The 12738-nt window shown below is 44.2% G+C and overlaps 1 long non-coding RNA gene across 2 annotated transcripts; it reads right to left on the bottom strand.

The window, feature by feature from the left end:
• Positions 1-354: 354 nt before the first annotated feature.
• LOC118351858 (uncharacterized) lies at positions 355-10375 on the bottom strand. 2 transcript variants are annotated; one of them, XR_007404733.1, is made up of 3 exons: positions 10230-10375; positions 3974-4109; positions 355-3572 (listed from the first exon to the last, which is right to left on the bottom strand). It is a non-coding gene; the product is annotated as an uncharacterized LOC118351858 (long non-coding RNA). The 2 variants fall into 2 exon arrangements; XR_004808015.2 differs by having other exon boundaries at positions 355-4109.
• Positions 10376-12738: the final 2363 nt, after the last annotated feature.

Here is a 12738-nt window from a genome sequence, read left to right as displayed (position 1 = left end):
CTGTCTCAGAGCAGAGAGCCAGTCCTGGCTGGCCTCACTTTAAGCTGACGGTTTCCAAAGTGCACAGGGGTGTGTGTGTGATAAGGGATGAACAATGAACAAGACTTTCTATGGGAGTATGGGAAGGAACCATGAGACATTACTTAGAATTTCTTTTTTTTTTAAGATTTTATTTATTTATTCATGAGAGACACAAAGAGAAAGACAGAGACACGGGCAGAGGGAGAAGCAGTCTCCCTGCGGGGAGTCTGATACGGGACTCGATCCCAGGACCCCGGGGATCACACCCCAAGCTGAAGGCAGATGCTCAACCACTGAGCCACCCAGGCATCCCAGAATTTCTTTAGTTAGAAATAAAGGTCAAATACTATTTAATGCATGGATTGACAAGGAAATCTGTAAGTAGTTTATGAATAAATATTCATGTAGTGTGAGCGTGTGCTTCAAAGCAGTGGCCACTGCTCTAGACAGGGCCTTAGAAAACATCATTGCCATCTCTCTAACCTGCTCTTGCTTGAAAGTGATTCATAAAAGACCATGAGTGCCAGGCTAGGGGATTCGGCTTCCGTCCTGTGGGCCGTGAATGCCCTCTGAGAGTCTGAAGTAGGAGAGAAACTCTAGCGGTTCTGGAGGGAGGTTAACGGCACAGTAACGAGTGCGGATTCTGGAAGCAGCTGAATAATTTCCGAGTTGTAATACTTGCTACCTGTTTAACCTTGGGCAAGTTATTTAGCTTATGTAAGCCGCGGTTTCCTCGTCTGTAAGCGAAGAAGAGTAACCATCTCTTGATGTTGTAAGGATTAAAAGAGATGACTGCATTCAGAGCACCTCACACAGGCACCTGGCAAGCCACATTATGATTCTCATTTAGGACACCACTCTCTTGGACCTACATCTCAATGTAGGGTTCAGTCAGACCTCCAGCTGCCACATTCTAGAACTTGCCCTTCGAATATAGATGGAAGCTGGGGCGCCCTGGTGCCTCAGTCAGTTAAGCAGCTGACTCTTGGTGTTGGCTCAGGTCACGATCTCAGGGATCATGAGATCGAGCCCCACATCGGGCTCCATTCTTGACGTGGAGTCTGCTTGAGATTCTCTCCTTCTTCCTCTGTCTCTTCCTGCTGCTCATGCTCTCTCTTTCTCTCTTAAATAAGGAAAATCTTGACAAATACATATATAGGTAGAAGTTGCCTAAAAAGCAATGTTTGAAGATACATAAATTCTTGGGCTCCAAAACCTGGTTCACTCAGCCCCAAGAATAATGGCGTTGAAGGCCTCTGGTAACATACAGAGGTAGGTCTGGAAGATATAAAGCCAGGCCTACCACACTCCAGTGTACCAAGCTGTCTTTATAATGGGGTAAGATCAAATATTAGTTCTTCCTCGAGTGCCTTAGTTTTTCTTCAAAGTAATATCACTTCCTGGCTTAACACCACAGCACTGGAAATACACCTGCAAACCCCCACCCACCCGCCACCACCACTAATCAACATTAATTGAATTTTAAATCCAACTGAAAACATGACAGGTGGTGTGATTATGTTCTAGCCACTCAGGCTTCTAGCTGGATTGAAAATTGCATTCCTCTCCCCATCAGAAAATCCAAGTCATTCTCTCAGTTTAAGAAGGAAGTCTTTGCAGGTGCTGAGCTGCTCTTGTAGCACCAACACCCCGGATCTTCTGCCAAAGTACATTCAAGAGCGCCATCTCCTGGCCAAAGCTCAGAACAGAAGGAAAATGAAAGAAGAAGCAGGTGCCTAAATGGTCTGTGTCTTTAATCAGCAGCTTAACTACTTAACCATGAAAATAAGCTTCCCAGGGCTAATGAGAGTTGCCCAATTTGCAGAAAGTGGGTGTTTATTTTTGTAGCACAATTTTCCAGCTGCCTGCATCTCGCGTCCTTTACAGCGTGTAGCATCTGCTTATGCTGCGCTGCGGGTGCACATGGTTTTGCTTAAGGACCCCTCCTGGATGCCGAGGGGCACAGGGAGGTCTCCCAGCATTGAAGATTGAATTGAGGGAATCCAGAAAAACCTTCCAGGTTCACCCAATTAGGACCTGGCATTCAGGCTTAAGTGTCTTTATGGTTCAACACTAACCAAACAAACAACATGATGAAAAGACAGGTTGAACTTTGCTAATACCATATAGAAGCAAGCAAATGAAGGAGAACTGAAGCAACATGGTCCACGGTCAGCACATCCATGGCTATTTATCATTCTGCTCTTTTTTAAAAAGTGCAGGTGTTTCTGCAATAACAAGGTCTGTGTGTTCCTGAGGGAGGGAGAAAATACTTTCGGTGAAATTGCACACTAAAAATAATAAGACTTACGGGAAAATGAAAATGAGGCAGACAATTCAACACAGACACAAATTTCCGACCAGAGCACTAACCAAAGCAATAACAATCTTAATAAAAAAAAAAAATACCAGCAGAGTCTAAAAAGGAATGCTCAGCTCCTAATACATTAAAAAAAAATCTGCAGAAAACAAAGGACTTTGACTTGAAATGGAGAAAAAGGAGGAAAAGGTCATTTGATGCGGGCAATGTAAAGGAATCTGTAGTCTTCCGAGTCATGGAGATAAGGAGGCGATGCCCAGGGGCAGGGAGCACTGAGCCCGAAGCGTTCCTAAGACGGAGATTGTAGCTCAGCGAAGGTGACAGGAGGCAAGGGAGGACCTTGCTGTAGAGAGCTGTGTTCCTGCACTTGGGCTCCAGCTTCCAACAGGCTGGGACCATCACATGGGAAACCAGTGCAACTTCCACGTTCCCCTGACATCATCCCCCCATTTACCAACCACATTTGAGCTAATTTATGTTAAGATCACTCACAGCACACAAGTGTTATAACAAAACAGACTGAACGTGGGCCGCTTCCCCAGCACACATTGACGCTAGCCCCTGCAGAAAGAGTGGATCTGTCAGCCCCGCTTCTGCTTCTGGCCTTCTCCCTACAGCCTCGGGGTTGGATTCACAGATGTCCCCACCTCCCAGTCACAGGGCCCCTGTCGAGGCTCCCAGGCTTCCCAGGCTTCCTGGACATCAGTTATATTTGAGGTGCTACTAGGTAGTCAGTAACATACTATATATTTGACAAACCTCTTTTGGTGACAAGTGAGAGAATTCAAACTAAAACCACTTTAAGAAAAGGAAAACATTTTGCTGACTTATTCAAAGTCCAACTGTAGTATGCATTCAGGTACAGCTGGAGCCAGGTGGTCACATTTGGTCCCTGTCTATCTCTCTTTCTCCCCACATGCTACTGTCCCTGATGAGAGTGCAGGTCTTTTCCAGGCCTCTCCCACTGAGGACACGTGAACCCTCTAGATCCGTGGTTCTGTAGCCAGCTAGCAATGTCGGAGGAAACAAGAGTTTCTCTTTCCCAACAGTTTTGAAATAAAGAAATCCAGGTGTTGCCTTATTGCCCCAGCTCACTTGGTAATAGGATGAGGTCCCTGGTTGGGCCGGGTTTGTGGGCTGACACTCACATTCAGAGGCTGAGAGTCAGCCTCACCCAAACCACGTGTACATCAAGGGAGAGAAGTCCCTGAAGGAGAGATGAGTCCAGTACCTGGAAAGAGGGTACAGGTCAACCCAGACACCCATCACCTGTGGCATTCCAAACCAGCCACCCATCTAATAGCTTATGACATTTGGAGAATCTGGTTTCTGAGCCACACTTTTTATCTGCTCATGCTATCTGAGCAACACTATTTATCTTGCATTTAAATAAAGGAATGGAAAAAGATGCATCTTGCCAGCTTATATATTTTGTTTGGCTGGACAGCGCTGTTTGCTGTTAAAATTTAATTCACTGCAAACATTTAGAACTCGCAAAATGTAGGGCTTGCTTCTCTTAAACTGGAGCCACATCGTGCCTATTTCCCCACATGGTGACAATAGGCCGAGCTGAGTCCCTGCTGCTGCCTATGCTCCTCCACCCTCCCCCAGGTCACTAGTTTTGTTACCCACCCGGCCCATGGAGGCGTGTGAATTTGCAATCAGCCAGTGAATGTAGCTCTGGCCACCTAGCCTCTCCAGTGGCAGTTGGCAGGAGTTCTCGAGTCAAGAAGCACTGAGTCAGGGTGTCCTGCTCTTCAGTCTTGTCCTGGTATTTCAAACATACATGAAAGCGTGTCAGTGGTCAGGTGGTCTATTACTAGGACTTTGCTGCCTTAGCGTTACACCTTTAGAGCTAACTAGGCAAGATGGTGGAAGAGGAGGGGTCCTCATTTCATCCGATCCCCTAAATTTAGCTAGATAACAATCAAACCATCCTGAACACCTATGAATTCAACCTGAGATGTAAACAAAGAACAGCTGGAACTCTACAAATAGAAAAGTGACCACTTTTTGCTAGGTAGGAGTGTGGAGAAGAGAAACAGAAGGGATATATGGGAAGATAAACAGTGGGAGGGGGAGTCTTTGTAAGCCAGCTGCAGGAAAGTGATACAACCCTGGGGCTCAAAGTTGGGACCTTTAGAAATCTGCTCCTGTGAGAGCCTTCCCTGCCTGAAAGGTGCTCAGTGGTGAAGTGGGGCAGAACCGCAGGTGCGACAGTGCGGTCTCGATATTCCAGGAAGCACAGAAAGAACAGGGATGCCTGAGCCAGCAGAGCTCCCAAGCATTGGAGTGGGGAAACCGGTTTAAGTCAGTGAGCCTGGGAGACGGTTATGTGCTGTGCCATAACCGTGAACCATGGACGGATCAGGTGATCGCTCTCCATGTCAGGTCCCTGCAAAGGACTAAAACACAGCAACCCTCCACCTTCCTCAGGGAGAAGTGCAGCAGGTGCACACTTGATCGGGTGAATGCTCTCCATACCAAGGCCTGGCAATGGACAGAAACTGGGTGACCCTCCACCTCCTCCAGGAACTATGGAGTAGGTGCACACAGGAGCAGGCAAAGGCTGTCCCTGTTGAAACCCTACAAATTGCACAAATTAGTGTCCCCCTGCCTGCCCCTGGGGAAGATCCGAGTGGGTGAGCACCATAGAAGTCTGCAGAGTTTGGCACACACCCAGATCACTCAGCTCCAGGCCAGGGCTGGAGATCCGGGCACAGCCTTTTTTTTTTTTTTTTTCTCATTTCATCATCAAAAGAGGCCTGGAAAGCCTTCAAGGAACTAAAGCCTCACACAGCAAACAGCTTACAGTGAGCCTGGCCCAGAGGCAAGAGTAGTGCAACTCCACCCAGGCACAGACACCTGAGAATCAGCACAGCAGGCCCCTCCCCCAGAAGGCCAACTGGAAGAACAGGGCAACAGCAAGTTTACTGACCAAACAGCCCTGGAAAGTTCCAGGGCTGAGGAAAAATAGTATATAGAACTTGAGTTTTTTTTTCTTATGGTTCGTTTATCTTTCCGGTTAAAATTTTCCATTATTTTTTCTCTTTTTCTCATCTCAACTAGTTTCTTATTTTATCAACTCATTTTTAAGTCTTTTCCAACTTTCATATTTTACAATTTTGTGTTATAGATATATTCTTCATTTTTGGCTTCCTTTCACTGTATTCAATTTTATTTTTGTACATATATGTTTTACTTTTTTATGATTTTTGAAAAAGATTTTATTAATGAAAGACACAGAGAGAGGCAGAGACACAGGCAGAGGGAGAAGCAGGCTCCCTGTGGGGAGTCTGATGCAGGAATTGATCATGCCCTGAGCCAAAGGTAGTTCCTCAACCACTGAGCCACTCGGGTGCCCCCCCTTTTTTTATAATTTTGGAATTTAATATCTTATAACACACAAACCAAAATACACTCAGAACCGGTGGGCCACCCCATTTTGTCCACCCTGTGAGATTATATTGTCTCTCCCCAGCCTCATTCCCCCCCCACCTATTTTTTTTAAGATTTTATTTATTTACTCATGAGAGAAAGGCAGAGACCTTCCAATAATTCCAATAATATGGATGTTACTTTCTTTTTTTCAAACTATTACTTATTTCTCAGAGCCTCTCCTGTGGGCTCTTAGTTTTTATTCTCTTTTCCTCGGCTTCCTTCCTTTCCATCAACTTGTCTTCCATGTCACTTATTCTCTCTTCTGCCTCATTTATTCTAGCTGTTAGAGCATCCAGTTTAGACTATACCTCAGTTAGAGTATTTGTAATTTTAGCCTGATTAGATCTTATTTCTGCACTAAGAGATTCTTGAGTCTTGTATCCTTTTTTCAAGCCCAACTAGTAACTTTATCATTGTAATGCTGAACTCCATCTCCAATATTTTAGTTAAGTCTATATCCATTAAATCTGTGGCAGAGAGTATCACCTCTGCTTCTTTCTTTTGTGGTGAATTCCTCTTTCTAGTCATTTTGTCCTGTGCAGAATGGCTGTATGAATAAGCAGAGTAAAAAATAACCGTGACCCAAGCAAAATACACATTACAGAATCCAGAAAATACAAGAAAACAGGCAAACAAACAAACAAATAAAAGTAAAGTAAAAAAGAAAAAAGAAAAGTAAAGAAAAACAAATAGAAAAAGAGAAATAAGGGATTTCTGGGTGGCTCAGTGGTTGAGCATCTGCCTTTGGCTCAAGGCATGATCCTGGGGTCCTGGGATCAAGTCCTGCATTGGGCTCCCTGCATGGAGCCTGCTTCTCCCTCTGCCTGTGTCTCTGCCTTTCTCTCTCTGTGTCTCTCATGAATAAATAAATAAAATATTTAAATAAATAATAAATAAATAAATAAATAAATCAAAGACTGTAGTAAGAGAAGGACACTATATCATATTTAAAGGGTCTACCCAACAAGAAGATCTAACAATTATAAATATTTATGCTCCTAATGTGGAAACAGCCAATTTTATCAACCAATTAATAATCAAAGTAAAGAAATACATAGATAATAATACATTAATAGTAGTAGAATTCAACACTCCACTCTCAGCAAGAGACAGATCTTGTAAGCAGAAGATCAACAAAGAAACAAAGGCTTTGAATGGCACACTAGGCCAGATGGACTTCACAAATATACACAGAACATTCCATTCTAATGCAAAAGAATACACATTCTTCTCAAATGCAGATGGAACTTTCTCCAGTATAGACCACATACTGGGTCACAGATCAGGTCTCAACTGATACCAAAAGATTGGGATTGTTCCCTGCATATTTTCAGACCACAGTGCTTTGAAACTAGAACTCAATCACAAGAAGAAATTTGGAAGGAACTCAAATGCTTAGAGGTTAAAGAGCATCCTACTAAAATATGAATGAGCCAACCAGGAAATTATAGAAGAATTACAAAGATTCATGCAAACTGATGAAAATGAAAGCACAACTGTTCAAAATCTTTGCGATATAGCAAAGGCGGTCCTAAGAGGGAAGTACATTTCAATACAAGCTTTTCTTAAAAAATTAGAAAGATCTAAAAACACACAAGCTAACCTTAGACCTAAAAGGGTTGAAGGAAGAACAACATATAAGGCCTAAACCAGACAGGAGAAAAGAAGTAAGAAAGATTAGAGCAGAACTCAAGGAAATGGAGACCAGAAGAACAGTAGAACATATCAATGAAACTAGGAGCTGTTTCTTTGAATTAGTGAGATAGATAAACTCCTAGCCAGACTTATCAAAAAGAAAAGGGAAAGGATCCAAATAAGTAAAATCATGAATGAAAGAGGAAAGATCACAACCAACACCAAGGAAATATAAACGACTTTATGAACGTATGATGAGCAAATAAATATATGCCAACAAATCAGGCAATAGGAAGAAATGGATGCATTCCTGGAAACTTATAAATTACCAAAAGTGAAACAGGAAGAGATAAAAGCCTGAACAGGCCAAGAACCAGCAAGGAAACTGAAGCAGTCACCAAAAAATCTCCCAAGAAACAAGAGTCCAGGGCCAGATGGCTTCCCAGAGGAATTCTACCAAACATTTAAAGAAATACCTATTCTACTGAAGCTGTTTCAAAAGATAGAAATGGAAAGAAAACTTCTAAACTTGTTTTATGAGGCCAGCATTACCTTGATCCCAAAACCAGACAAAGATACCATCACAAAAAGGAAAATTACAGATCAATATCCCTGAGGAACATGGATGTCAAAATACTTACTGAAACACTAGCCAATAGGATCCAACAGTGCATTAAAAGGATTATTCACCATGACCAAGTGGGATTTATTTCTGGAATAGAAGGATGGTTCAATATTCATGAATCAATCAATGTGACAGATCACATTAATAAAAGAAAAGACAAGAACTATATGACCTCCATTGATGCAGAAAAAGCACTGGACAAAATACAGTATCCTTTCTTGATTAAAACTCTTCAAAGTGGGACGCCTGGGTGGCTCAGCAGTTGAGCATCTGCCCTCAACTCAGGGCATGATCCCAGGTCCCAGGATCGAGCCCTACATCAGGCTTCCTGCAAGAATCCTGCTTCTCCCTCTGCCTATGTCTCTGCCTCTGTGTGTGTGTGTCTCTCATGAATAAATAAAATCTTTAAAAAAAACCTCTTCAAAGTGTAGGGATAGAGGGAACATACCTCAATATCATAAAAGCCAACTATGAAAAGCCCACAGCAAATATCATTCTCAATGGGGAAAAACAGAGCTTTTCCATTAAGGTCAGGAATGACAGAAATGCCCACTGTCACCATTGTTGTTCAACATAGTACTAGAAGTCCTAGCCTCAGCAATCAGACAACGAAAAGAAATAAAATGCATTCAAATTGGCAGAAAAAGAAATTAAACTCTCATTCTTTGTAGATGACATGATACTGTGTATGGAGAACCCAAAAGACTCCACCCCAAAATTACTAGAACTCATAGAGCAATTCAACAATGTGGCAGGATATAAAATCAATGCACCAAAGGCAGTTACATTTCTATACACTAACAGTGAGACTGAAGAAAGAGAAATTAAGGAATTCATCCCATTGACAATTGCACTAAAAACCATAAGATACCTAGGAATAACCCTAACCAAAGAGGTAAAGGATCTATACTCTAAAAACTACAGAACACATGGGAAAGAAATTGAGGAAAACACAAAGAGATGGAAAAACATTCCATACTCATGGATTGGAAGAATAAAAATTGTGCAAATGTTTATGCTACCCAGAGCCATTTACACATTCAATTCAATCCCTATCAAATACCATGGACCTTTTTCACAGAGTTGGAACAAATAATCCTAACATTTGTATGGAAACAGAAAAGACCCCAAATAGCCAGAGGAATGCTAAAAAAGAAAACCAATGCTGGGGGCATCACAATGCCTGACTTCAAGCTATATTTCAAAGCCGTGATCATCAAGACAGTATGGTAGTGGCACAAAAACAGACACAGAGATCAATGGAACCGAACAGAAAAATCAGAAATGGACTCTCAACTCTATGGTCAACTAATCTTCAACAAAGCAGAAAGAATATCCAATGAAAAAAAGACAGTCTCTTCAATAGATGGTGCTGGAAAAACTGGACAGCCACATGCAGAAGAATGAAACTGGACCATTCTCTCACACCATACACAAAGATATACTAAAAATTGATGAAAGGGGGATCCCTGGGTGGCTCAGCAGTTTAGCGCCTGCCTTCGGACCAGGGCCTGATCCTGGAGTCCTGGGATCGAGTCCCACATCAGGCTCCCTGCATGGAGCCTGCTTCTCCCTCTGCCTGTGTCTCTGCCTCTCTCTCTCTCCTCTTTCTCTCTCTCTCTCTCTCTCTCTTTCTGTGTCTCTCATGAATAAATACAAAATCTTTTTTAAAAAAATTAAAATAGATGAAAGATATAAACGTGAGACAGGGAATCCATCAAAATCCTAGAGGAGAACACAAGCAGCAACCTTTTTGACCTTGGCCGCAGCCACTTCTTGCAAGACAGGTCTCTACAGACAAGGGAAACAAAGGCAAAAATGAACTACTGGGACTTAACCAAGATAAAAAGCTTCTGCACAGCAAAGGAAATAGTCAACAAAACTAAAAGACAACCTATAGAATGGGAGAAGATATTTGCAAATGACATATCAGATAAAGGGCTAGTATCCAAGATCTATAAAGAACTTACCAGGGATCCCTGGGTGGTGCAGCGGTTTGGCGCCTGCCTTTGGCCCAGGGCGTGATCCTGGAGACCCGGGATCGAATCCCACGTCAGGCTCCCGGTGCATGGAGCCTGCTTCTCCCTCTGCCTGTGTCTCTGCCTCTCTCTCTCTCTCTCTCTCTCTCTCTCTGTGAGACTATCATAAATAAATAAAAATTAAAAAAAAAAAAAAAAAAGAACTTACCAGGGATCCCTGGGTGGTACAGTGGTTTAGCGCCTGCCTTTGGCCCAGGGCGCGATCCTGGAGACCCGAGATTGAATCCCACGTCGGGCTCCCAGTGCATGGAGTCTGCTTCTCCCTCTGCCTGTGTCTCTGCCTCTCTCTCTCTCTGTGTGACTATCATAAATAAATAAAAATTAAAAAAAAAGGAACTTACCAAAGTCAACACCCAAAAAGTAAATACTCCGGTCAAGAAATGGGCAGAAGACATGAACAAACATTTCTCTAAAGACCTAGACAAGGGGGGGAGGGGCAAGATGGCAGAAGAGTAGGGTCCCCAAGTCACCTGTCCCCACCAAATTACCTAGATAACCTTCAAATCATCCTGAAAATCTACTAATTCGGCCTGAGATTTAAAGAGAGACCAGCAGGAACGCTACAGTGAGAAGAGTTCACGCTTCTATCAAGGTAGGAAGACGGGGAAAAAGAAATAAAGGAACAAAAGGCCTCCAAGGGGGAGGGGCCCCGTGAGGAGCAGGGCTGAGGCGGGGCGAGTGTCCCCAGGACAGGAGAGCCCCGTCCCGGAGGAGCAGGAGCTGCACCAACCTTCCCGGCAGAAAGGGGCTCACAGGGAGGTGGAGCAGGACCCAGGAGGGCGGGGATGCCCTCGGGCTCCCGGGGACACTAACAGACACCTGCGCCCGGGGAGAGCGCCGAGCTCCCTAAGGGCTGCAGCGCCCACGGCGGGACCCGGAGCAGCTCAGAGGGGCTCGGGCGGCGGCTCCGCGGAGGGGGCTGCGGGCCGGAGGCTGGGGGCGGGGGAGGCTCGGGGGCGGCTCCGGGGAGGGGGCTGCGGGGCGGGAGTGCGAATCCAACAGCGCAGACCGGGAGCACTAGGGCGCCGGGACACAGCCCAGGATCCGGCCTCCCCCGGGGACAGGCAGAGGCCCGGAGGGCCCAGGACAGCAAGGACGCTCCTGCCCCGAGCTGAGCAGATCAGCGGCCCCGCCCGGAGCCTCCAGGCCCTGAAGGCGGAGTTACTGCGGGAGCTGACTCCAGGGCTCCAGAGCTGGCTGCCACGACTGTGGTTGTTCCTCCTGCAGCCTCACGGGGTAAACAACCCCCACTGAGCCCTGCACCAGGCAGGGGGCAGAGCAGCTCCCCCAAATGCTAACACCTGAAAATCAGCACGACAGGACCCTCCCCCAGAAGACCAGCTAGACGGACAAGTTCCAGGGGAAGTCAAGGGACTTAAAGTACACAGAATCAGAAGATACTCCCCCGTGGTTTTGTTTTGTTTTGTTTTGTTTTTCTTCTTCTTCTTTTTGATTTCTGTTTGCTTCCCCCACCTTTTTTTTCCTTTCTTTCTTTTTCTTTCTCTTTTTCTTCTCTTTTTTTCTTTTTTTCTTCCTTTTTTCTTTTTTCTTTTTCTCTTTTCTTTCCTTCTTTCTCTCTCTTTTTCTCCTTTTCCCAATACAACTTGTCTTTGGCCACTCTGCACTGAGCAAAATGACTAGAAGGAAAACCTCACCTCAAAAGAAAGAATCAGAAACAGTCCTCTCTCCCACAGAGTTACAAAATCTGGATTACAATTCAATGTCAGAAAGCCAATTCAGAAACACTATTATACAGCTACTGGTGGCTCTAGAAAAAAGCATAAAGGACTCAAGAGACTTCATGACTGCAGAATTTAGATCCAATCAGGCAGAAATTAAAAATCAATTAAATGAGATGCAATCCAAACTAGAAGTCCTAACGACGAGGGTTAACGAGGTGGAAGAACGAGTGAGTGACATAGAAGACAAGTTGATGGCAAAGAGGGAAACTGAGGAAAAAAGAGACAAACAATTAAAAGACCATGAGGATAGATTAAGGGAAATAAACGACAGCCTGAGGAAGAAAATCCTACGTTTAATTGGGGTTCCCGAGGGCGCCGAAAGGGCCAGAGGGCCAGAATATGTATTTGAACAAATCCTAGCTGAAAACTTTACTAATCTGGGAAGGGAAACCGGCATTCAGATCCAGGAAATAGAGAGATCCCCCCCCCCCTAAAATCAATAAAAACTGTTCAACACCTCGACATCTAATAGTGAAGCTTGAAAATTCCAAAGATAAAGAGAAGATCCTTAAAGCAGCAAGAGACAAGAAATCCCTGACTTTTATGGGGAGGAGTATTAGGGTAACAGCAGACCTCTCCACAGAGACCTGGCAGGCCAGAAAGGGCTGGCAGGATATATTCAGGGTCCTAAATGAGAAGAACATGCAACCAAGAATACTTTATCCAGCAAGGCTCTCATTCAAAATGGAAGGAGAGATAAAGAGCTTCCAAGACAGGCAGGAACTGAAAGAATATGTGACCTCCAAACCAGCTCTGCAAGAAATTTGAAGGGGGACTCTTAAAATTCCCCTTTAAGAAGAAGTTCAGTGGAACAATCCACAAAAACAAGGACTGAATAAATATCATGATGACACTAAACTCATATCTTTCAATAGTAACTCTGAACATGAACGGGCTTAATGACCCCATCAAAAG

Source organism: Canis lupus, chromosome 21 (assembly GCF_003254725.2).
Source record: "Canis lupus dingo isolate Sandy chromosome 21, ASM325472v2, whole genome shotgun sequence".
Lineage (NCBI taxonomy): Eukaryota > Metazoa > Chordata > Mammalia > Carnivora > Canidae > Canis > Canis lupus.
Note: the sequence above shows the minus strand (reverse complement) of the source record. Positions and strands in the feature narration are given on the sequence as shown.